Source organism: Podarcis cretensis (genome assembly GCF_951804945.1).
Source record: "Podarcis cretensis genome assembly, chromosome: 5".
NCBI classification, from domain to species: domain Eukaryota; kingdom Metazoa; phylum Chordata; class Lepidosauria; order Squamata; family Lacertidae; genus Podarcis; species Podarcis cretensis.
Window position 1 is genome coordinate 69,603,421 of NC_137174.1, and position 26,485 is coordinate 69,629,905.

General features: G+C 40.6%; 1 protein-coding gene across 1 annotated transcript in view; it reads right to left on the reverse strand.

The window, feature by feature from the left end:
* Positions 1-26,485, reverse strand: part of SPSB4 (splA/ryanodine receptor domain and SOCS box containing 4) — a 181,907-nt gene that overhangs the window by 153,610 nt on the left and 1,812 nt on the right. The gene's annotated exons all lie outside the window — the stretch shown is intronic.

The following is a 26,485-nucleotide window of genomic DNA, read 5'->3' on the forward strand; positions in this document are numbered from 1 at the left end:
ACACAAGCTATGTGGCCATTTGTCTTATTGCTAGTCAATATACTCAGCTGCTTTTATTGGATTCCCTGCACTGGTTTTATTGGTTTCCTCTAAAAATTCACCAACATAGACGCGAGTGTTATTATTTGCAAAAACTGAACAAAACCAGTTCCAATTCTTTTCAGCGCTCACAGCACACTTCACCCACTTCCTTCCTTGGAAAGAAATTTCATGCTCAAGTGCTCTCCAATTCTCCCTGTTTCTTGGTTGCCCATAACAATTCTGGCTGTCCACAGATGGCAACATAAACAATATATATAGGAGATCATTTTTATGGGGTGTTTCAGTTCCAGACAGGGGAAAGGAAGAGAGTGAAAGTCTTCCCTCAGTAAGTACCTTGAGACTACAGTTGGTTTGGAAATATTTTGTGATTCACTGAGTTTCTACAGTAGCAGATGTTACTAAAAGCAGTTTAATTAAAGAAATGTAACTACTTGTGGAATTGTGCACAAAATACGACTTTCAATATTATTCCACAGTTGTAGCGCCTAACTTCAAAGCAGATAAAGCAGGGGTCAGCAAACTTTTTCAGCAGTCCACTGTCCCTCAGACCTTGTGGGGGGGCAGACTATATTTTTTTGGGGGGGAGGGGAATGAACGAATTCCTGTGCCCCACAAATAACCCAGAGATGCATTTTAAATAAAAGGACACATTTTACTCATGTAAAAACATGCTGATTCCCAGACCGTCCACGGGCCGGATTTAGAAGGCAGTTGGGCCAGATCTGGCCCCTGAGCCTTAGTTTGCCTACCCATGAGGTAAACTAAAACAATGAACAAAGCATGTATTTGTATCAAGAGCTTTTGAACAGTTTTGTAAGCAGTTATCATATTTTATTAAAGCACACAATTTTCAGCCCAGTTCAGTTAATTCATCTGTGTGTGTCTCCCTCTTTCTGCCCCTCCCTCTCTCTCACCACACCCATGCCTTGTTTTCTGGTACACCACTATAACTTACCTGAGCACATTGTAGCATTAAAAAAGACTGGGGAGCAGCAAAATTACTTATCATGTTGTCCAAATCAAGCCATCTACTATGTCTTTCTGTATGTTTATGGCTTTGGATGCCTCTTGAAATATTGTCACCAAACTCAGCATGAGGGTTCCTGAGGGAAAGGTGATGGCCTGTGTCAACATGTGAGTGCTGGGCACCATTTTGATTCAAGGTGCCAGGCCAAAACATGACTTCACCCTATTTATGATGTAATGGATCAAATCCACACCAATTTGGATGGATCTGAAGATACTGTCACCTGGTTCAATTTGGATACCTTTTGAGATGGTGTTGCTCAATTCAGCATGAGGATTCCCAAGGCTAAGGTTGTGGTCCTTTATGTTGGCCATCAGGTGCTATTTAAATCAAGATGGTGGACAAAAACATGGCCTTGGAAGCCAAATTGGCATGATGAGCCCTAAAACTCACAAACTGCATTATCCATTGAAAAAACACATATGTTTTGGTTTCTTATAATTTCCAGGCATCACTGGACACTTTCTGTATAATAAGCAATGGTTGAGTACTTGCATTGTATTGAGTAAGTGATTTCTAAGATATGTAACAGAAATGAGAAACAACTGCCTGATGGGACGCCAACAGAGGAACTCATGCGTGAAAACTAGCAATTTTCACTCCACAGAGTGGAGAGGTGGGAATGGATGCTCTCATGTTCATTTTCCAGATTGCTTCAATGTGTGCTATAAAGACAGCTAGGCAATAGGCCTCAGCATGTGCAAGAATTGCTTATCTTTTCTGTGAGCAACAAGAACAATCTAGCTTTGTTAATAGATGGTATTCCCAGATCATATTTCCCCCCAATGGATCTCCCTTCTTCTAAGTAGCTGCTTGTGGAATGTCTTACTAAAAGGGGAATCTTATGAAAAATACCTGCACATATAGAAAGTAAACCTTTCTTTCTTTCTTTCTCTTTCTTACGATGAGACTCATCAATAAAATCCATTTCGCTTAATTGCTGTACAACTTTTGCAATGGTGTGCTTACTAACATATTAATAATATTTGGAGGAATTGGTGGGGGGACATTGGAGCCAAGTCTCACAAGGAGAAAATAAACATGCCAAGATGAGAAATGTAAAAATGCAACTGAAGATGGATGAGAATTGAAATTGTTTGTGTGAAATGCAAGTCTGCCTGATAGGATACAGTAAGGCCTCAAAGATGCTAACCATATGTTCAGGGGGCGAGGGGAATCCTTCCAAGATTTTGTAGCTCAGCTACTGCCATAGTGAAGAGCTAATACTTTTATAGGGTGTCCTTGATAACATCTTTCCCTGATCACAGTGATAGGTAGAGTTAAAAAAATAAAGTTTAGTTCCAAAATGTTGGGGATTGCAGCCATTATTGTTCACAGTACACAGAGTCTTGAATTACTGAATTAAGATAGAGAATTGAAGATATGCAGCACAATGCTATGCACAGGCATCCAGAGGAGGGGGCTGCAAGGGCAGCAGTTGCCCCCTCCCCAGATAAGCCACAAACCCAAGTTTTCCAGATTTCATTTTAAAACAAAGAGTGAGTTTCTAGCATTTGCAGAACCTAAGATGTGGGAAAAAAAATGTGAAGACACTATTCTCATTTTTTGTGATAAACTAGCCTGCTCCTGCTTGCAATGTTATATTGCCTGACCCCACCAAAACACCCCCACACACATTCTGTGGGCACTCATCATGCTGTGCCTATTACTCACAAGAAAGTTTCACTATATTGAAGGGGGCTCACTACCAGGGTAAATCTGCATAGAATTGCAGTCTTTAACATGTGCTGTCCAGCGAATATATATGACATGACTGCAGCTAGGTGTCAGGTATACACATGGCAATCTATCCAAGTTTTGCTCAGGTCCAGTTTGAGGAGGGAAAGATTCTTAGTCTGAAGAATATAAGCCTCCTAAATCAGCTATTTTCTCAGCTTTGCCAGCATCCTGTCACCTTCCCTTTGTTATGAAAGTTTTAAAATATTGAGTAAATGGGTTCACAAAAAATGAAGGAATTAATCAGAAATGATTTTCCCCCTAAAGCACAACACTCTTCATCTCTCCAGTCCCACTCCTTCTCACAGACATGCACCCATCCACGACTTAAAACACATTTTAAGTATTGTTTAGCGTGTGAAATAGTTTATTGATGCAAGATTCATAATACATTTATTGTTTTCCTCAGAACTTAAACCTGAATATCAGGAGAAGAGGGGACCATTTCAGCAATTTTCGCAGTGCAGAAAACACAGGTGTTGACATAAAACTGAGGTGCTTGCCATTGCTTATGTAGCAACACCATTTTTGAGACAGAACATAATTTGGTGCTTGCCACTGTTCATACACCACAGAGGACTTTATGCTAGATTTGAAATACCTCTCAGCTTCATCAGGTTGTCATTTACCATCTTCAAAATAGACACAGTACAAATCTCCCTCTAATCATGGATTCTGAGAAACATGTTTCTCTGTGTGGGTGTCTTTGTGCCTGCTATTTTGAAAACGTACAACATTCCGAATATCTTCAGAGGTCTTAATGTTTGAGATAATTTGATTTTTGTGCATATGTTTGTAAAATGTGCAATAATAAATGACAGAACCACAGGAATGATCTTAACACTTGCAAATGAGCAGTAAGTTAATTCCCTTTGGGGGAATTTGGTTTAGTTTAGGAATTAAAAAAAATATATGAATCCACTGATTTCATAACAACAGCTCAACGTGTCTGAGACCTCATTTTTCTGTGAGGTCCAACATGTGTTCACCTTCTTCGCAGTTCCAGGTTCACATACACACATAAATTCTGCATGTATCCATTTGACATACTGTAGTTGAACATTTATACAGTTTCACTCTGATCAGATTTCCCTGTGGATTGTGTGTCATTCTTTCCCCACCTATTTTCTTGTTAATCATCACTCCTGCCGGCTCCTATTTTCTTTGCCAGCCTGTGTCTATATTGTTTTTGCAGGTAGAATTGTGGCAGTGCTATGTGTTGAGTTTTCACAGAAACCTTACTTGAAAGTTAATGCCATGCAACAAACAAATTAGTATTCATATCCTCCCCCATTTAAAAACCTTCATTTGACCTATTTCACCAGGGACTGACAGGACGTCCCCATTCTCCAAAAAGGAAATTAGTGGATGGATGTGGAAACTGGTGTGCGAGGCTTAGAGAGACAATAGCAATACTTGTATGCACAACATCATCTTGCTAAATCTTTTGAGAACTAGGCACAAAGACTGCGAGCAAGAGGATGAAACTGAAATTATCTCCGCAACTCAATCTTGAGAGCCCCATCTCTTATCAATTTCACTTCTTCAGTGAAGTGGCTTCAGACTGACTCAAAGAGGTGAAGGGAAAGCCTTAATAATTGCTCTTGCAGTCTTTTATACACAACTCTTGGAACTTAAAAAAGATGTTGTGCATTATCACAAAGCCAACAAAAACCAGTGCTAAGACTGAGGACTTTCCTCTCACCTCTCTGCAGTGGAAGCCTCTTCAATCTAGAGGGTGAAGACAACAGTTTCTTGTCAATGTCACTGTCATAGCAGATGGAGTTCAGACTGACAACAGAGGGAAGGGGGGGAAAGCTTTCTTACATTCACTACTGCTCTTTGCAGTCTTTGTACACATTTAAGTTAAGCAAGAATATGAACGTTAGCCAGTTCACAGCTGTAATGAATACCAACAAGTGGCAATCCAGCAGGAGCAAGGAGTATCACAAGGCACTCTACCCCTGTAGCTCTTTAGCCTGGCAACAGTCCAATTTGTCAGCACCTAAATGATATTGAGCCTCAGAACAACTTGGCCACAATAAGGAAATTTTGACCATGGTATGACTATTTTCCACCTTCCCATTTCAACTCTCTGGCAGCCTATCTGTATAACCTAGCAATTCCAAAATATAGACGCTCTTTTACCTTCACAAAATTGAATGTATTGCCCTCGGCTGTACTTGAGGGACAATTCCAACAGATTCCACACAAAAAATGGTTATGTCCCTTTGGAGATGGCAGTACTTAATCAATGGTGCATACCCTTCTGGCTTGCACTCTTTATAAAGATTTGAGGAATGAGATTATCACCTCTCTTTTATTGTCCATTCTGTGATGCCCAACCACTGCCACAGTGTCCTCTCTCTTGGCAGATCAAGATGAGCAGGTGACAGCAAAGGCTGCAAGGTTTTTAGCTGGGGCAATCAGAATAAGATCCACTATTTGACTATTGGTTCAAAAACCTAAAATGTATTTTATATAATTGACTTTTTATTTCTACTCTTTGTATATCGTATTGTTGTTTTATTGCTGTGGCCAATGGCTGACTCAAATAAAGATTCATTCATTCTTTAGCCTGGAGGACTAACTTCATGCATATACATATACAGTATGATACAGTAAATACAGTATGAATGGCAATGGACACCGATGTAGTTAATAATTACCACAGATCCCGCCATCTAGAGATACACTACAGCAGGGCAAAAGGTGTTTACTACCTACTGCTAGATATTTGGGTGATCTGAAGTAGATTAACCTGGACTTCTGACCCCCAACAGTGTGCTCCCGCACATAAAATTATATTGCTGAAATGAAGAAAGCTGCAACTAGCCAGGAGTGCACAGCAATTTCATAGAGATGAAACACATATGCCAGGTGAATAAAGAATAATAAATAGGTCAATGTCAAAATCAAGAAAAGTAATAAAATTTTAATTTTTATAGTAGCTAAAAAAATAAGCAGTTACTTTGTAATAAGAAAGGATGGCGCTTGTTATCAAAAACACAATTCTTCCTTATTTTACTACATTTTAAAAAAAATATATCACAACACAACAGGAAAGGGGTAATTCAGCTTTTATACTAACACTGATTAAAATGAGAGATTTGGAGAACTGGTATGGAGCCAAGATTCTAGCAGTCTAACTTCCTCCACTGAGAAATCTGAACAATTCTATTGAGAGACTATAGAAGGACTCAGTTACCACCTGAAACTCATTCATGAGGCCAGTGTCTGACTGTTCCTGCTTTCTTATTCTGGACCTTCAGGTGGATACAGACTCTACCTCTCAGTCCCTATTGTACATGCTACAAACTATTGCCTATTCTCCAGGTTCCCAATGGCTCAAACAGTACAGACAACATGTCTTCACAAAGTGTAGACCAGAGATGGGGAACCAAGTGTTGCTGGATTACAACTCCTATCAGCCCCAGCCAGCAAGGCCAGTAGCCGGGGATGTAAACCTGGGACTGAAATGCTCCCTTCCGGCTTCTAGTACTATGATATTTGCAAGCCTACAGGACATCTTTTTTTCCTGAAAACCATTGATTTAGCCTGATTTTACTGCCATTTTAAAAAAATACAATAGCAAGTAACAGCGCCTCAGCAAAATGAAAATTATAGGTACAGTCTTGACAAATTTAAGTACCCTGGAGTCCCACTAGAATCAGCTTTAAGCACAAAGCTGATTTCAATGGAACTCTAGTGCACTTAACCTTCTCCAGATAAAACTGGCACAGGACTCTCTCCCACCCACCGTCAACTGATCTGACACTTCAGATGTGTTTGGGAACAGGGAATACAAGTTGGAGGCCCACCTGAATAAAATATCTCTGCTTTAAACTTTAGAAGCTTGAGCCTGCTTTGGTGGAGTTTGGGAGAACCTATGTAATTATTATAATAGGCTATATTCCAAATGAAAATGAGGAATTAGATTATTATCCATTATTCCCTGTTTAGGGAAGTTTTAAATGTTTGATTGCATTATTATTATTATTATTATTATTATTATTATTATTATTCTGTTGGGAGCCACCCAGAGTAGCTGGGGAAACCCAGGCAGATGGGTGAGGTATAAATCATTTATATATTGATGATGATGATGATGATGATGATGATGAATAGAAGCCAATGAAAAATACCATCATTTGTGTTTGCTTCAGATTTCCTCCAACCCTTCATGTTTCATTGCCCTCAGTGATAGTTATTTCATTGGCAGTAGGAAAAACACATGGGTAATTTCACAAACAAGAAGCCGGTTTATGACAAATCAAAATTAATAGGTGTAATTTAAAGGAGACTGAACACATGTACAAGACACTGAAAAACCACCCAACTTTCCTTGGATTATCAGTTGAGCTCTTTTCATGATCCAAAATAAAGCCACTCATCCCGTGGCAGAAGGGGAAGTTTCCAAGATGGAACAAATGTCCTATCCAAAGCTCTGTCACCTCACTGCAGCCAGGGTGGGAGGTGGGGAAGCTTTCCCCTTTTTCTCTTCAGAAGCTTTGAACTATACTAATTCCAGTGATTGGTGAAGGCTCCTCATGGGTGGGATGTATATGAAGAACAAGAAGCCTTCAGTTCCTTACACTAGGATCAACAACATGTCCCCCAAATCATACATTATCTGGACCGCCATTCAGCTTTCCACAAGATACCACATGGTGTACAGCAGCATGAGAGCCGTCCTGCCCGTGCGACACCCTCTATGATGGCAAAGGAGCACTTATGCCACTTCCAACAGCCCTGAACTTGACCTTTAGATAGCTGTAGGATTGCTCTGTCCATCAAGGTATCATTTTATCCTGAATTCCATGCTTGTAGATGGCTCGTGCATTTTGGTGCCAACAATGAGTGTGTTTGCAAAACAAGCCGCAGTGACTCTCGCCATAATTTTATTTTTTATCTTTTTTATCACAGGTCCTTACAGGAAGAAGGAGCCCCTACATCTTTCCTTCAAGTGCAACACTATCCAATCATGTCAAATCGTAAAAGAACTGAATATTAATCAACAGCAGCAACAAGGCTGCAAAGTCAGCAATAAAACTACTTTTATGCCACGCAGTGCAGTCAAATATTATCATCTGCAATGGAAACCTAATGAATATTTCATGTAGCATAGCTTCAAAATCTGAAGAGCTTATTTTCATTAAGCTCTTGATTTGACACCTGTCTCTTTAAAAGGGCTGTGAATTTTATCTGAGGTAATCAGAAGCTTGACTAATACTAGTATAAATATATTTATTGCATATAAAAACTTCTGCAGGAAGCAGTCTTCCTGGATGTGCCCTTTCACGTGATGGGACTTTCCCTTTAAATGTGCAAATCAAATACTAGATGCTACAAATTACAAAGATGCTGCCAAAATCAGCTGCCTTGAAAACTCATTCTCTCCCCTGATAATGTCAAGTAATCAAAAAGATATGACATCACTGTGTTCCAAATTCTATGCCTCCGCTAGCAGCATCCAATGAAATACAGTATGGCTGAGGAGGGAAACTCAGAATGGGGCAAAATCATATTCTGAGCTTTTGATGACTAGGCATTTCAGAGGAAAGAGTAGAATAGACATTACTGTATGTCATACTTCTACAATGGAACTTGTGTTCAAGGCGGGCCAGCAAACAAAACAGCAATAAAAATTGATTGGTTTGGGTACATTTCAGTAAAAATACATAATATATACATTTCAATAGAGTCTCAATACAATTGAATAAAACCATTGTGTGTGTGTGTGTGTGTGTGTGTGTGTGTGTGTGTGTGTGTGTTTAAAACCAAACCAGAATGTCTGCATAGATATATACAGTGGTATCTCGGCTTACAAACACTTCAGGTTACAGACTCCGCTAACCCAGAAGTAGTGCCTCAGGTTAAGAACTTTACCTCAGTATGAGAACAGAAATTGCACGCCGGTGGCGCGGTGGCAGCAGGAAACCCCACTAGTTAAAGTGGTACCTCAGGTTAAGAACAGTTTTAGGTTAAGAACAGACCTCCGGAACGAATAAAGTTTGTAACCAGAGGTACCACTGTACTAAAATCTAATTACACACAAAAAACACCATCAACAATCACCCCATCAATGCGAGTTGTAAAACAAACCCACCCACAAATCAAGGTGCCCACCCCTCACATCTATCTGAAGTAATATTGCACAACATGCCCTGCCCCAAGTATTCTCAAAATATTACCCTTCCTCTGCAGGGCCAAATGTAAATCACAATCTATTTATTGGCAGCCAGGGAGTTTCTCTCTTTCTGTACAGATGAGGAGATGACTCCTGGGCTATGGTTTATAGCAGTATCCACATGGCATTCATAATATCTACTTTCATCCTGTGGGATAGTCACATGATCAGTGGGCTCATTGTGGCTTCCACTACCACGCCTTGCCTAAATCACTGCAGCAGCTAAATCATTATTCTCAGGGTTGGCATAAGCAGGCAGTAGTGTCAAGTTCACCTTCCAGGAGAGAGAGCTTTCTGGTAAAAGCCCATTGGACCTGCCCCATCTCTTCATTGTAGCAACCTGTTTATTCACCTGTCTTGTGCACTGGCACAGACAGTGAAGGAGCAGTACACAAAGGCGCATCAGTCAAGGCCAACTTGCTCATTGGCTCTCTGCCTGGCAGGCAAGCAAGTAGAAGGAACGATGAGCAGCAGCTGGTACTAATGCCACTCAAGAGCTAGACTCACCAAGGGAGCGATGAATGGAAGATGTTTTGTCCAAGGCCCTCCAAAGCCTGGAGCCAGCACGGAAAATCCTGAATAGGGGAAAGAGAGCTATATAAAAAAATCCTTTGCCTATAAACACATACACACACACCAATGTGCAACGCTGATGGGCAAACCTCATGCTATGGCCTCAACTGTGTGCAACAGTAACAGCCAAGTGTCTGGCACAGAGGACAAGCTACCAGTTGTACAAGAAACAACAGTGGTACAAACCATGGAGGTATAGGCACTAGAGACTGTCATTCAATACCTCCTTGAGGCACAAACTAGACTCCCCAGAGACAGTATCCTCTGAGCAAGATTTCTCTGAGAAATTGGTCCATTTTACACCAGGGGATTCATACTTCCCAGTGCCTGCTCGCCAGTACAGTGGTACCTCAGGTTAAGAACTTAATTCGTTCTGGGGGTCCATTCTTAACCTGAAACTGTTCTTAACTTGAGGTACCACTTTAGCTAATAGGGCATCCTGCTGCTGCTGTGCCACCATCGTGCGATTTCTGTTCTCAGCCTGAGGCAAAGTTCTTAACCTGAGGTACTATTCTGGGTTAGCGGAGTCTGTAACCTGAAGTGTTTGTAACCTGAAGCGTCTGTAACCCGAGGTACCACTGTATAGGCAATGCACAGAAAGCTTAAGCCCACAGGACTTCCTCTTCAAGGCTCTCCACTCTTCCAATAAAGATGAAAGGCCACAGGTGGGTATCAGAACTAAGCCTGGTGAGGGTGATATTCACCACTGTTACCATGCTTACAGCATCTTAGCCATCCACCCCATACTAGGGGTTGAGGTCTACAATGGGGGATCCTGCTGAGTGTGCCTGGGCAGGGCTAGTTGGTTTGGCCCCTCACACCTCTGTGAGGAGCAGTTCCACAGCTTAGGGGCTGCCACAGGGAACACCTTCTCTTGAGGTTCTACTCAAGCTTCTGAAGGCAACAGAACTACTAAGAGGGTATCTCAGCTCATGGAAGAAAAAAATTGAACTGTCCTAATACACAGAAGGCAAACCTGATTTGGCTGAGCCAAAAAGAAAAATAGCCAAAGACTGAGCAGTAACATACACACTAATAATGAAGAGAGTTTCAGTTCTTCAAATGTTGAGGCTTCTCTAGGCCATGTGTTAGCTAAACTGCCAGCAGCAAAAAATATGATTTTTAAAAATTGTCCTCAACATTGCATATCATTTTCTGGAACCATAAAACTTCTATAAACATAGATAAATGATTCTCCAATCCTTGTTTCTTTAACTCTCCTCATATACAAACCAGGGGCAAATCTGAATAAAACATTCCACTTATCTCTGGCATATGATAAAGTGTGCTTGGTGATCCATAGAGCGTAACTGAAAGACTGCCACTCAGAATGGCAATGTGGATAATCACTCACAACCCACCCTATGTCACCTTTTACAGAAGTCTAACCAGTATTGTATCTGCCCTGGGCTGAATTTGTAATTTGCAAGCCTTTCAGGGCAAGGGCCTGTCTCTTGTAGATTGTGCAGCAACATGCACATTGATGATGCTATATAAATAACAATAAACCCCTGCAAACTATGGGGAAAGGTCATAGGTCGGTATCTGCCTCAAATGCAGAATGTGGCAAGTTCAAGCCCCAACATTCCAGGGAGGGTTTGAAAAGAGCCCTATCTGAAATCCTGGAGAGTTGTGGCCAATCCCTGTAGACAATACTGAGCTAGATGGACCAATTGTTTGACTCAATAATATAAGGCAGCTTTTGATGTTCCTTTGTTGCAGTCTGGTGGCATGGATGCTGCATTTATATATGGGTGGTGTCATGGGTTTACCCCAGTGTGAGCAGATGTGACTGTGTAATGCGCAAGCACACAATACATGGCCCTAGCATTGCTCTGAGCCGAAGACTGTAAATGCATCAAAACCTTTCAAATGGAAACTCAATAGATGATCACTTTATTGGTGTATTTTTTTTCTAAAATAAGCATCTCCCCCTTTTTCACCATACATCAGTGGTTAACATTATTTGGCTGCCCCCGATCAAGATGCCCCCCCCCCCATTTCCCTGGGCAGTGGGTTGGGGGAAGCAGCTGGGCAAGGAGCATGTACTCTTGGGTACCACGGCCTAAATGTGCCCTGGATGTTTTCATGTAATGGTATCCTCTGCAATCTCCAGTCTTTCATGGTCTAGACCTGACAAGGCCAGCAGGTGTTGCTGGTTTGGTCACTTCAAAGATTAATAATAATAATAATAATAATAATAATAATAATTATTATTATTATTATTTATACATACATACATACATACCCCACCCATCTGGCTGGGTTTCCCACAACCACTCTGGGTGGCTCCCAACAGAATATTAATAATAATAAAAAGCAATAAAACATCAAACATTAAAAACTTCCCTAAACAGGGCTGCCTTCAGATGTCTTCTAAAAGTCAGGTAGTTGTTTATTTCCTTGACATCTGATGGGAGGGCGTTCCACAGGGTGGATGCCACTACTGAGAAGGCCTCTGCCTGGTTCCCTGTAGCTTCACTTCTTGCAGTGAGAGAACCGGAAGAAGGTCCTTGGAGCTGAACGATGGGGGTGGAGACGCTCCTTCAGGTATGGGAAGAAAGCTGGCTTCTTATTGTAAGGAAGGAAGGGGGATGTGGGGCTTGGTGAAATACAAAGGTTGAAAAGGGGTGTAGGGAATAGTCAGGTTTGGTGAGCAATGCGAGCATGGGCAGCAGTTCCTCCTCAAGCAGACCCGTATTTTTTTGCTCAGACCTCACTTTCGACATATACACATTTTTACTTATCAATGGGTTTCTTGCATACATGTTTGAAGAGTCCCTTCAAGTGGGGCTTTAGTCCATGTCTTTCTACAACTTTAAGTATATGTAAGAGACCAAAGAGAGCTTTATTTGATTTGGGGTGCAAAGGAATTGCCCCATTGTCATGTTAGAGCTAGAATTTGGACAACACTGCTAGATTAGAGATGACAAGAAAGAAAGATGTTAAATAGTCAGGTCAAAGCACTGATGAAAAAAATCCTCATTAATTCAATTTCAGTACCATACTTTAATCAGCAGGGAGGTTGCCTTACAACTGCAATTTGTACCATATTTAAACTTCCTTTTGTTGAAGCTTTAAGAAGCACTGTCAACCAGTTTCTCTCTTCCCAGCACAAACCAAATCTAAAGAGACATGAATAAAACTCAGAAGACTCAAGTAAGTACTGGGGATTATGGAACTAACTTACTGAGAAGCTACATCGACTAGATTAAAGCCAGAGACATAGTTCTACAACTGATTCCCCCAACCCACCAACCCAGCTATGAACTAGTAATAGATTTCTATAAATAAACGCACCCCACAAGTTGGGTGTGCTGTCACCTTTTTCTTCCTTAGCCTTTTCTTGCAATCATGGTATTAGCCCAAACTCCATTTGCTGGAATTCAGTCATATCAACATGAAATCATAGAGATTATTTCTTAGTAGAGACAGTTCTTTTTCAGAGAAGTAAAAAAAGACTTCCACCACCTGCCTCCACCCTCTTCTCTACCCTTGACACTTCCCTTTCCTGTATTGTGTCTTCCTTTCAGTGCTAGGGAAAGAGAGAACTGTGAGGGCTTTCTTCCCACTTGGACAGCATGATGGCGCCACTCTAGAGCAAACAAACAGTCACCTTTTGAGTCACCTTTCTCCATTCCCAATATTTTATTTCTTTTAGACTCACCAAACAACTGGGGACATGTAGCAAAAGTACAGAGCGCTGATACGACAGAAGAAAGTGGGAGAGAGCAGCCCACCCTATCTCGAGGACAATTCCAAGGATAATTCCAGCTTCAAGTGACAGTGTTAAGTTGTGGGTGAACATATCAGACGACACAGCGATTCTTCAGACAGCTCTTGTTTATTCACAGGCCAGAACAGAACTGAACTGAAGGGTGCAGTCAACCTGCTTATATAGAGCTCAACTACAACACAACAGTAACAACTTTCTGTAACTATCCAATCACTGATCATCACTTTCAATTCCTTATTTGCATATATGGACCTGAGTGTAAACTATCTACAGTATCCCCCTGCTGGTCCAGGGTGAGAACTTCAGTACATAACAGACAGAGTTGGGAAAGAGACAACTCTTTCCTTGTCCTCCACAGTCCTGTTGAGCTTCATCAAGCAAACATGTTATGATTAGATGAGGGGTGGCCAATACAGTTCCATCCAGGTGTTGTTGAACTATAATTCTCATCAGTCCCATCCAGAATGGCCAGGAGTCAGGGATGATGTGAGTTGTTATCCAACAACATCTGGAAGACACCCCTAAAACAGACCAGCTACATTCATAGATAGATAGACAAACAGATACATCAAAGAGTAAGGAAGCATTAAGTACTGCACAGTTATTTCAAGGACTACTGGCCTTTCAGAAAACTAAAGCTATTGGATAGAAATCAAAACTTCAATGGCAATAAAACAGAATGAGACCCCTTTGTCTTAAGCATGAAAGTATACTGCTACAACTAGTAAAGCCCCACTGGATTTAATAAAGAACTGCCTTTGGCATATGCTAAATATTCTTTTGACACCCGCCATATATACAACAACAAAGCTGACCTTACCTCAAGTAATCTATGACCAGAGATTTCATAGTTAGGAATTAAAAGTCTGCTTTATAACATAAACCAAAAGACTGACAGCAGGAAATTGTGCCTTTGGGTTAAAGTTCTCTAAAATATACATCAGAAACTTGCAATTAATACGAAAAAGAGGCAAGCAGAATAGACCAGAACAGGTGCTTAGATTACTAGAGATAAATGCCTACTCAAGAGCTTCTGTTCTAAGGCTAGTGGCCAAGCCAGCCAATAATGGCTTGAGGACAAGAAATAAAAATGAAAGTACTGTCCAGCCTCATTATCTTTCTAGCTTTGGGGAAGCCAGACAGAATACTTGTGTTTCGTACTATTGGAGGCCTATGATTAGGGTTATAAAAATCAGCACATTTATCCATTCTCTGGGATAGACATGGGAGGCAAGGAAATAAGCAAGCTGCTTTGACCTCTGGGGTGGGATAAACAGCTAGAAGCTCGCCCTTTCTTCCCCAGAAAATGGCAAGATGTTGGCTGAGAAGGGCAAGGCGCCGAATGTAAGAAGGTAAAATGCTTTTGGGAAATGATTTATAATGAATTGAAGAAAATGTTGAAATATACATTTGTTAAGAAACCAGAAGCATTTTTACTAGGCATTACAGGTAATGAGATAAATAAGAAAGAAAAGAAGTTATTTTTATATGCAGTGACAGCAGCAAGAATATTGATGGCCCAGAAATGGAAACAGGAGGAATTACCTACGATAGAAGAATGGAGAACTAAAATGATGGATTATGCAGAACTGGACAGAATGACAGGAAGGATCCGGAATCAATGAGATCAAAGATTTACAGAAGATTGGGAAAAGTTTATCCAATATATGCAAAAACTGAGTGATAATAAAATTACATTTGTAAGCTTTAAGGAAGGTCTGTGAGGGGAAAGGGTTAAAAGGGCAGAAATGTGTAAAAAGTAACAATAGGAAGGAATGGCAGACAAATTGAGGGAAGTCAAAAAAGAGAAGTGAGATGTAATTAAGATGTATGGAATGTATAAATTTGTTTTTGTATTTGAAAACTAATAAAAATATAATATTTAAAAAAGAGAGAAGGGCAAGGTGCCTTGTCTAAAGTCTCTGCATAAGTAGGTTGGTCGACAGTGCCCAGTTTCTTCCTTTTTCTGGGGCCTGTGTTACCAAGGACTGGTGGTGGTAGCAACTACTGAATAATAGGAAAACAAGGAAGGGGCGTAAGATGCTTTCCTGAGCCCCCTTCTCCACAGGGAATGACCTATCAACACAGAATACATGCATACATCGAAGGGGTTTCTATGGGTTTTGGTTTTTGCTTTTGCTTTGGTGTATAAGTGCTCAAAATAAATCTCACCATCAACATCTCCAAAGAAACAAGCAAGAATAATGCAGAATTTGGTGCTGTGGTAGCCTATGTCTTTGGGGGAATGAGCAGTATATCATTTCCCCACTGGGTCCATTCATGGTACACAGGCAGCTTGGGTAAATTCAAAATTAACAAGTATATTGAAAGGAATTGGATGGTTCGTTTGATTTCTCAGAAAATCCCCAATGCAGCAGTATCTTCAAATGTGAACTCCTTTCAGAAGTCCCTTGTTTACCTGAGGCAAAAAAAAATGAGTCAAAATAAAGTAATTAAATATAGATTTTTTTCATCTCAGAAAGCTAAAAAGCTAACACCATGTTGCTGGGGGGAGGGGTGGAATATAAGAGTGTTCACAGCTCCCAATACCTGTTACAGGCAAAATAAGCCGGCAGAAGGTATATCTGTAACACTGACTATAAAAATTCAGCTACTGGAGCTAAATTCTCCTTTGTGGCTGGATGATACACAAGCGTGAAAGCGTTCTGTGTTGAAGAGTATATTTGACATCTGGATTACATGAGGATAGAAGCAGTGAAAGTGTCTTTTCTGCTTCAATAGCTGGGACAGGCACCAAAAAATCACGCCTGAAACTTTCTCACAGGAATTTAAACAATGCCAACGTCCAAGGTTTTGAACTCTTTATGCCAAAGGGCTGAGAGACAGATGGATCGGTGACATTTTAAGGTTGGATAACTCACGAAGTTCTAAAGCACAAAAGCATTAGCATAACAACTGAAAGCAGATAGCCTGCAATTTCTACTGGTTTGCAATATTAATTTCTCTCTCATGCAGTTAATGAGATATTGGCTACTAAAGTAGAAAGGTGGGGGCACAATGCTCTTTCATGCCTACCATTCATTAGAGAGGAATGTAAGAACATAAGATGGGTATGCTAGATCAGACCATCTAGTATAGCATCCATTGTTAGAAACTCAGATATATAAACCAGGCACCAGATATATAAGCTAGGCTCTTTAAACCAAGATTACAGATGCCAAAATAGAATGTCTGGTTGCCATTTTGGGGTAAGACAGCTGGAAAGTCTTATTTTTCAAATGATGGACTGACTGTGATTGATTTTCACTTAAACATGACTGGTTCAAATGACAACCTTGAGCTAGGATAAGAACTTTAAGAACTTAAAGAAGAAAAGTCATTTGATCCAGGGACAGTCCACATATATATATATTGTCCTATTCCGACCACTTTTTCTTAATGGTGACTGCTCCTGCACAGGCTGCACAAAAAAAGCGTTTTGGCTCCTGAAATTCATTCTGATTGTGCAGATAAAATAAAACTGATAGAATACTACAGGATGTGGTATTAGTGTGTGAAAACAGTTCAGATCCAATGATTCCCAAGGCATGCACATCCAGATGGTGATGTCAGGTGCCATCCTGGCACCCAGGCATCTTCACTTGGTCACAAGTGGCTGATAGCCAGGTACAAAATGCGCCTGGCTAATTTTGAACACTAACAGCATCCTGTTCCCGGCACTCTGCTCACCTGCATTTCCCACCAAGTGATATTCAGAGGCACCTGCACTGTGGGAGATACAGAATATGGAATATGCTTACACAAGGAAACATTGTTTATGGGGTTACCCTATGGCTGATTCACACCACTGAGCTTTATCCATCAGATCATGTAACTTTTCCTTTACAGCTCACCCCATGTACTACTCAGTTCACATTATTTTTTCTTCACAGGTATGGCTGTGTGTTCTTATACACATGTTGGAAGGGCACCGGCAGCAGGAGGCCTCATTAGGGAAAGCACGCTTCAGTTTAAGAACAGACTTCTGGAACAGATTAAGTTCATAAACTGAGGTACCACTGCATTTGGGTACAATAAGGTTAGTTGATTCAGACTCTTCTGCTATCCAGAACTGCCGTATATTATTTGTTTGTCCTATGTGTGTGTCCAGAGTGACTGGGGAAACCCAGCCTGATGGGCAGGGTATAAATAATAAATTATTATTATAAATTATTATATGTATTTTTTCCAGGGGAAGTTTCCCTGAGGCAAAAGAACAAGGGGGAAAACCAGACAATTTTTGGACCTGCCCTATTGAGTCTTCACATTAATCACTAATCTTCATTATTTTCCATTGTGATGTTCTGCTAAAGAAAGCCCACTTACATTCTTCATGCTTTACACGTGCGGTGAAGAATTTGAAAATAAGCTTCTATTCAAATGTGTTTCTTGCACAATAACTTGAACTACAGAAGAACTCTATTTAACAATTGAGAAAGAGAAACAAACATCTTAGGGCTGCAATCAGAAATTGGTTTAGATCCAATGTGCATAAATATTATGGCAGAAAAAAAGGGGAAGAGAGAAATGCATTTGTTTAAATCAAATGGACCGAGTCAATACCTACTCCACATCTACTTCTTGTGGATCAATCATGTCAAGGATAAATCTACAATTCAGGCAAAGCAGCATTTAGTTTTAATCTAACTTAGTCTCATTAACTTTGTAAGCTTTGGCCCCATTGACTTTTTGTGTTGTTACGAGTAAATGACAAAACACACTTTCTTATGCCAGAATGTTCTTGTAAAGCATCTTTGTTTATGTCCATGTGGTCCTTTAATGTATTGATTTTTCATCAGGTGATTTAATACAAAAACAATGGAGCAAATTAAGTTCCTTTCAAGCAGCTTCACTAACCTGACTGGGAACAAGTAAGGAAGCACAGAATTTTCAAAACACTCTACTCTTTATTGTTAAACTCCTACACATATTGTCTATCCTTAATATATACCATAAGACGCACCTAGTTTTTGGAGGGGGAAAACAAGAAAAAAAATATTCTGAATCCCAGAAGCCAGAACAGCAAGAGGGATCTGGCTTCTGGAATGGCCTATTGTCCTGGTTTATGGGATAGCCGCACACAGCCTCTCTCGGGCAGCAGGATGAAGCCTCCCCCTGCCCAGAAGAGGCTGCGCTAAGGCAGAAGCAAGGACAGCAAGAGGGGTCACTGCGCGGCGATCCCTCTTTCTGTCGTGCCTTATGGGATAGCCGTGTGCAGCCTTTCCTGGGCAGTGGGAGAAAGGCTCCCCCAAGAGCCTCACTCCCTTTAAAGAGCCGCACACACGCTCCACGTGGCTCTTTTAAGGGACCGTTGAGCAGAGCCTCCCGCCTGCATTCACTCCATAAGACGCACACACATTTCCCCTTACTTTTTAGGAGAGGAAAAGTGTGTCTTATAGAGCGAAAAATATGGTACTTTGAAGCTTCAAAGCACATACATTTCAGTAATCCTTGAGTGTCAGCCAGGTGCAAAAAAGTGGCATCCAGACTTTTTGAAGTGTTTGCAAATGGAGAATCTTTAGGCACAAAATGCACCTGGCTCCCTGCTAATTTCGAACCCTGTGTGGAACCCCCTCCCATCAGATGTCAAGGAGATAAAAAACTACACAAATTTTAGAAGACATCTGAAGGCAGTCCTGTATTGGGTAGTTTTTAATTTCTGTATCATATTTTTATATGTACTGGAAGCCGCAGAGGGGTGTTGTAGTTGTAGTTGTTGTTGTTATAAAAATGGTTGTAAACTGTCACGAAGAAGTTTGGTCAGTGGTGAAGTCCACAGTTAGTGAAGTGTAGGTAGGTTCCCATGAGGCAAGACACAGTGATAACAGCAAGAACCTTTACTGAACTAAAAGAACTGGACAACAGGGGCAAAGCAACTGCTTATATACATTGCTGAAGGCCTGGGCCACTCTCACTCCCAACGTGATTGGCTGTCTAAACTTCCAAGCTGCGAATCATGCCTCAAGAGTTGAAGGCCAATGGCAGAGGCCCAAATCCTGAAATGTTCTGTGATTGGATATCATGCATCGAATCAGAACACAGGGGCTCAGAATCCTTAGTCCAGACTCAAGCTCAGGCAAACACAGACCTCTGAATACATAACAGTTAGGACTTGCCTGGGATCATGACGCTTTGGGACTGAGAGGCATGGAGTCCAAGCTCCATTAATACAACAACAATGGACAACATTGACATTGATAAGTGAAAAGGAGGCCACCACAGAAGACGGGGCACTGCCAGGAAATATAAGGGGTGATATGATAGCCATGTTCAAATATATAAAAGGATGTCACATAGAGGAGGGAGAAAGGTTGTTTTCTGCTGCTCCAGAGAAGCGGACACAGAGCAATGGATCCAAACTACAAGAAAGAAGATTCCACCTAAACATTAGGAAGAACTTCCTGACAGTAAGAGCTGTTCGACAGTGGAATTTGCTGCCAAGGAGTGTGGTGGAGTCTCCTTCTTTGGAGGTCTTTAAGCAGAGGCTTGACAACCATATGTCAGGTGTGCTCTGATGGTGTTTCCTGCTTGGCAGGGGGTTGGACTCGATGGCCCTTGTGGTCTCTTCCAACTCTATGATTCTATGATTCCCCTCACTTCCTCCAATGTTGGGACCACAGTAGTAATAATCACAGCACTTCCATATGTGTTTGTATTTTTCTAATATCTTTCTTTCTCCAAGTTGTGCCAGACTCCCAGCATCTTCTTGATCATATCACTTCCATCATCAAGAGCTTCCCTGAAGAAGAATAAATTTAGTTGCATGGCAGTATGAGATACTTTCACTTTATTCCCAGCTGACATTAGGCCTATTGGGCATCCAATACTCCTATATGATCAGAATTGTGTGAGATTACTGGGAGTATTTCCTCTATTGTGTCTCCCCTGTGTCTGGTCTCACTAGTTTCCATATGAAGATCTCCTGTGGGGAGCCTGCTGTACTCGTGGGGGCTCCCCACACAATTCCAAACACTGCATGATCAGGGTTTTAAATTGTGCAGGGAGCTTCCCCAGGTTCACTGACTCATAACTGCAGACATTTGTCCTCCAGCACATAAAGGGTGCTTGGGGTAGGAAGAGGGATACAACAGAAAGGGGTGAGGAAGCAAGCTCATCCCTGCTCTCCCTTGTCCAGTTCTAATCATGTGGTAGAACTGAATGTCCAAAATGGAGCAATTAAATCTTTGGATGTGAAACCAAGCTTCTGTACTAATATGTAGACCAATATTGATTCTTCTGTGAGATCCTAATACACATACACTGAAGATTACCTCTGAAGCAAAAGTTCAATTCAGATAGCAAAAGATATCAAAATCCCCCCCTTGATTTGGAAATCAGGAACACCCTGGATGTTTTTACAATCCCTCCTTCTCTGTCATCTTCCCTGTTATGCATAATTACCTTCTGCCTCTGCATGTTTTGTGAGTTTTTTTATCTGGATCAGGCTATCTGTGATTTAGTACTGCAAGCTAAGAATTGCCTGCAAACCATCACTGGAAACCAGCTCTAGAAGAAGGTTGCAAATCATGGTTTGAAAGGCTTTGAATCACGTCCAAAATACACAGCAGCTCACCTATGATGGCATGGAAGAACAGAACACAGCATTGGCATTAACATCATCTAAATAACTAACTTCCACCAGCAAGTATTCCCTTAGGCAATTATGAGCCTACTGCAGGCAGTTTACATAGCACTTTGGTCCAACTATTTTCAGACTCGATTAGCATCACAGCATAACATTAGTGACACAACATTAGTAACATTCATTTCATAAGGAACAAATCGTTATACAACATGTAGTGTAATTAATGTTAGAAATAAAAATAAATGCCAGGAGGAACCTATACAGAGCCAAAAATGAAAATAAGTACACAATAAATACAAAATTAAAAAACAAAAATATGGATATGGATTATGGCAATATTAAACTAGATTAAAAAATCACAACAAATAAAGGCATGTTCTTAAAAATAACCTTGCATTAAAGTATTTCTTCTTGCTTCAGCAGAATCCCATCAAACTCAATGGAGTTACTCCAGAGTAATTAATTGGAGTACATTGTGTTAATGAGATATATTTTTTCCTGCTCAGAAATTGCTAGTACTTGTACAATATTGCTGCAATTTGCTTGTGATGGTTTCAAGGGTGCTTAGATTCTGCAGCTATATATATATTCAGTTCAGCAGTGCCTTACAAGCTCATATTAACATAAGATACATTATGTTTTCTTTTCTGAGGACACAAAAAGTAAAGCAAATGGAGCCAATGTAATACAGTGGGCAGAAAAGGACCTAGAGCTGAGCTATATATCCATCACCATGAAACTTACTGAATGATGACTGTGAGTCAATTACTCTCTTTCAGACTAACCTATCTCACAAGTCAGATCCCTTGCAGTTTATTTGTACCTCCCAAGTCTCTCCCAGATAATGGATAAAATGGAGGCATATACTGTATGCTGCTTTGACCTCCTTGAAGGAAGGTGGGCTTGAAATGGAATACACAGTAATTCTTAGTAACTGAACAATATTCTTTAGCAACTGTGCAAGATGATAATAATTAAATGGAAGCCAGTTCATACAACAGGTTGAAATTTAGAAAGCCTCCCAAAAGCAGGCTGATTCAGAACAAGGTGAGCCACAAACTCAATAGCTCAATTCAAAACATAGCTTTCTATGAAGGGAATGTACCATGGTAAGCTCTACCCACAGTTAACTAACAAACTAGGATCTGAAACTACAGTTTGATACTGGTGGGTTTGAACTAACACTGAACAAGCCAAGTTTCCAACATTCAAAGGTTATGAGATATTGCAGTGTGTTCATACCAGAAACTTAACTTCCTTTCTTCTGCTGCAAAGGCAGAGATAACGAGTGAAAGTTATAAGAATGCACCAAATTGTCTTCATAATACTAAACTATGGTTTAGTATTATGAGTCTATGCTTTTCCATTCATCTGAAACAGATCAATGTGTGTTGGAGCATTACTTTACTACCCCAAATGGTCATTATGTAAATAAATTCTTAAACGGAACTAAAGCTTCAATCCTAAACACATTAAAAGACAGGAAGGGAGCAATGTTACAAGAAGGTGGGCTAAAGCCAGACCAGAGTAAATTAAGGCGGCAAAAGTACACCAGATCCAAACTCTATTCAGGAGCAGGGTTGTGGATGGCTGAGGCAGCCTAAACCTAAACAAGCCTTTGAAAGAGTATTTGAGTTGCACCACCTGTTTTGCTGGCTTAGTTTCTGCCTGTTTGCCAGGTCACATGACTGAGCTGAATCAGCTTTCGATCCCCCCTCTGGCCCCACCCCCGCCATGCCCCCTTTCAGATTTACACTGGCTTAAGGTCCACAAGGCTGACCTCAGACAGCTGGGATGGGAATAATACACCCAGGTATCTCTAACTGAGCCAAATATAGGGAGTTAACAGGATCCTGCTGACCCAGCTGCAGCTCCACTGGATCCAGATCCTAATTCTGCTTATCCCAGAAGATCTTGTAGCAAGGTCAGCTTTCATGAGGGTAAACCTTTACAACAGGTACTTGGCTCCTATGAGATTTAGGTCTGCTTTCATAGATTACTACTATTATGATGGCTGGAAAGATAGCAGTTTACCATCTGAACCCATCCCATGTAAGAAGAGCCTTACAGTTTAATTGCAATTTACTCATGGAGGTGAACAACTTCAACAGAATTCAGTAATAGGTGCGAAAAAGAGTGTAGCCTCAGCAGGTCAACCCAATTATCTTGTCTTTGATGATGGGCATTCGTAAACGTCACACAGGAACTGTGCAAAACTCTACCCAGATTTCTATTCATCTTCTGTTCTGGTCTTCTAGGAATTACGCTGTGCAGTCCTATGCATCTTTACTCAGAAGTAAGGCCCTCTAAGTTCAATGGGGCTTTCCCCCTTGTAAGTTGTTAAAGATTGCACCCAAACCAGGGTGGGTTTTTTTCTTTTTTAAAAAAAACTTATATCCCAAAGTTGCTTACAACAATAAAATATACATTAAAATGAAACCAAATCCTCCAAACGCATTAAACCACCATCAAAAGAAACAACCAACATCATAAACGCAGAAAAAAATCCAAAATCAATAAAAGCAGCAACTCCAAAAACCAAATGAGCATATGGTAAATGGAAAATTGGCCTAAACATATTCATAATGGGTGGTAGTCAATGAAATTTTATTCAGAGTAGACCTATTGACATTAGAACACAACTAAATGTAAAGGCAGCACTGTATTGGGTAGTTTTTAATGTCTAATATTTTATTATGTTTTAATATGTACTAGAAGTTGCCCAGGGTAACTGAGGAAACCCACCCAGATGGGCGGGATATAAATAATAAAATTGTTGTTAAATTAAGTCCATTAATTTCAATGGGTCTACTCAAAAGGTCTTCAGCTAAAGGTCTTCCTAGAATATCACATTACCTGTATGGCCAAACACCTAAAACATATTAAGTGTCAACGTTTGGTAAATTTCAACCAGGAAAGCATTCCACAGAGCAGGGTAAGAAAACAGAATACAAAGATGTATTTTGGTACATCAACCATAACTTTCATTACTACATGAATTTCTCTACTTCTTTTATATAGCAATCTCTATAAAAGGCATATAAAAAGACATTTACCTATTTGTTCTCCTTGTTCTTGCGAATCACACATATTATCTCACTGATTAAGCTGGTATTTATCACATTTTCCAGAACTCCAACATTTCATTTCAGAAAAAGGATAAATTATCCTTGCAGAAATTACCTTTCAAACGAACAACTTTTTATAGTTTCCCAAAAGCAGTCTCCGTCTCTGAATGTCCTAGGAGTAATAAAGATAAGCTGTGTCCTTCACATGCAGAAAGCCCTATCTCTTCAGTGAAGCTCACTTGTTTTGATAGGAAAGGATTTCTTGTTCTAATAACTATAAATCATATCTTTAAAAACCACCAAAAACCAAATGAACTATAAATGGAAATTAATTAAAAGTGTAGTTAAGTGCAACAGCACACAAATCCCAGCAATTGGTATTCAGAGGTGGTGGAACATAGTCATTGGGGTGAGTGTTGTTGTTTAGTCGTTTAGTCGTGTCCGACTCTTCGTGACCTCATGGACCAGAGAACGCCAGGCACTCCTGTCCTCCACTGCCCCCCGCAGCTTGGTCAGACTCATGCTGGTAACCTCGAAAACACTGTCCAACCATCTCGTCCTCTGTCGTCCCCTTCTCCTTGTGCCCTCCATCTTTCCCAGCATCAGGGTCTTCTCCAGGGAGTCTTCTCTTCTCATGAGGTGGCCAAAGTACTGGAGCCTCAGCTTCACAATCTGTCCTTCCAGTGAGCACTCAGGGCTCATTTCCTTCAGAATGGAGAGGTTTGATCTTCTTGCAGTCCATGGGACTCTCAAGAGTCTCCTCCAGCACCATAATTCAAAAGCATCAATTCTTCGGCGATCAGCCTTCTTTATGGTCCAGCTCTCACTTCCATACATCACTACTGGGAAAACCATAGCTTTAACTATACGGACCTTTGTTGGCAAGGTGATGTCTCTACTTCTCAAGATGCTGTCTAGGCCTGTCATTGCCCTTCTCCCAAGAAGCAGGCGTCTTTTAATTTCGTGGCTGTTATTGCTATTATTATTATTATTACCACCCTTAGGTAATCTTGTCTAATCCTCTTTTAAAGCCAACCAAGTTGGTGTCCATCTCTTCAATTTGAGGGAGTTAAACTCCATAGTTTAACTATTCAGTGAGTGAAGAAGTGTTTCCTTTTGTCTGTTCTGAATCATCTAATGTTTGGCTTCACTGGATGACCCAATTTCTGGTGCTATGTGGGGATGGGTAGTTTCCACACTTTTGTCAAACTACGTACAATCTTGACACCTCTACCCATTTTAAAAAATGAAAAAGCCCAAATGGTTGTAACCTTCCCTCAAAGTTGACTTAGCCCCCTGATCATCTGGGTTGTCTTTTTCCAAACCAGTAGCCAGTCTTAGTGGCTGATCTTAGGGACAGGATACATATTTTTCATAGAAAAGCAGCAATTTCACCTTTGAGTTATTTGAGAGCCCTCAAGTTGATGCCATCTGGGATCGGTGATTTGTCAGTAAGACCTAGAACTTCTCACCACAATCTGCCTCAGCTCCTCAGACTACCTTCCTGAGAAAGTTATTTCAGACACTGGAATCTGCCCTTCATCTTCGAATCTGAAGACAGTTGCAAAGAATTAACTCAGCTTCTCTGCAATCTCCTTTTCCTCCTTTAGCACACCTTTCACTTTCTTGTCATCCAAACATCCATCAACGTCCTTGATTGTTCTCCTATTTCCAATATATTTAAAGATTTTTTTTGCTAATGGTCTTTATGCTTTCAGCAATGTGCTCCTTGAATCTTTTTATTTGTTTGTTTTTCCACCTGTGAGCACACATGAGGTCTTCCTTGATGCTCACAGAGTCCCCTCCCTCCATCAAAATTGCTCTTCAAAGGAGTATTCAATTATAGCCAATTGAATAGGTTGCAATGTGTGCTTGGTTGCAGTGGGTGTGGTGGCCATTATAGTTTCTGTCCTTAGCAGATATGCCCACAGGCCAAAAGAGAATGCTGATTCCTGTCTTACTATCTCCTTGCACTGCATTTCTTGTGTTCTCTTTTTTTGTTCTCCCCATTTGGACAATACTTCCATTTTTGGAAGGAAGTCTTCTTGCCTCTAATAGCTTCTTTGACACATTAAATTAACTATCCTTCCTGATCTGCAGCATACATTCAAGCTGAGCTTTTATTATTGTGAAAGAGAACGTATTACTGAATAATTTCATTGTATAATTCTGAATTGCCTGGTGCATTCATCATGATCACAGTTCTTGCACCTCAACTGGGTACACCTTTGATCAAATTCCTGCAAGCTACCTTACTCCAGAATGTTGCTGACTTTCAAGATTTTGCCCCCAGTTAGATGGGGGAAGAAATATGGAGAAAGGAACGATAAACGGAGATTGCAACAGATACTATAGAAAATACATTGTGTGGATTTAAGCAACTGGTATGAGATACTTTGGATATTTGTGGTCAAATGGTTGAGAACTTAATGGACCATGGAAGCATCTAGTAAAATTAGGATGAACAGATTGTCAGAAAATGTTCCATCTGTTGAGTGACTAGCCTACTCAACCTGAATGGCACGAG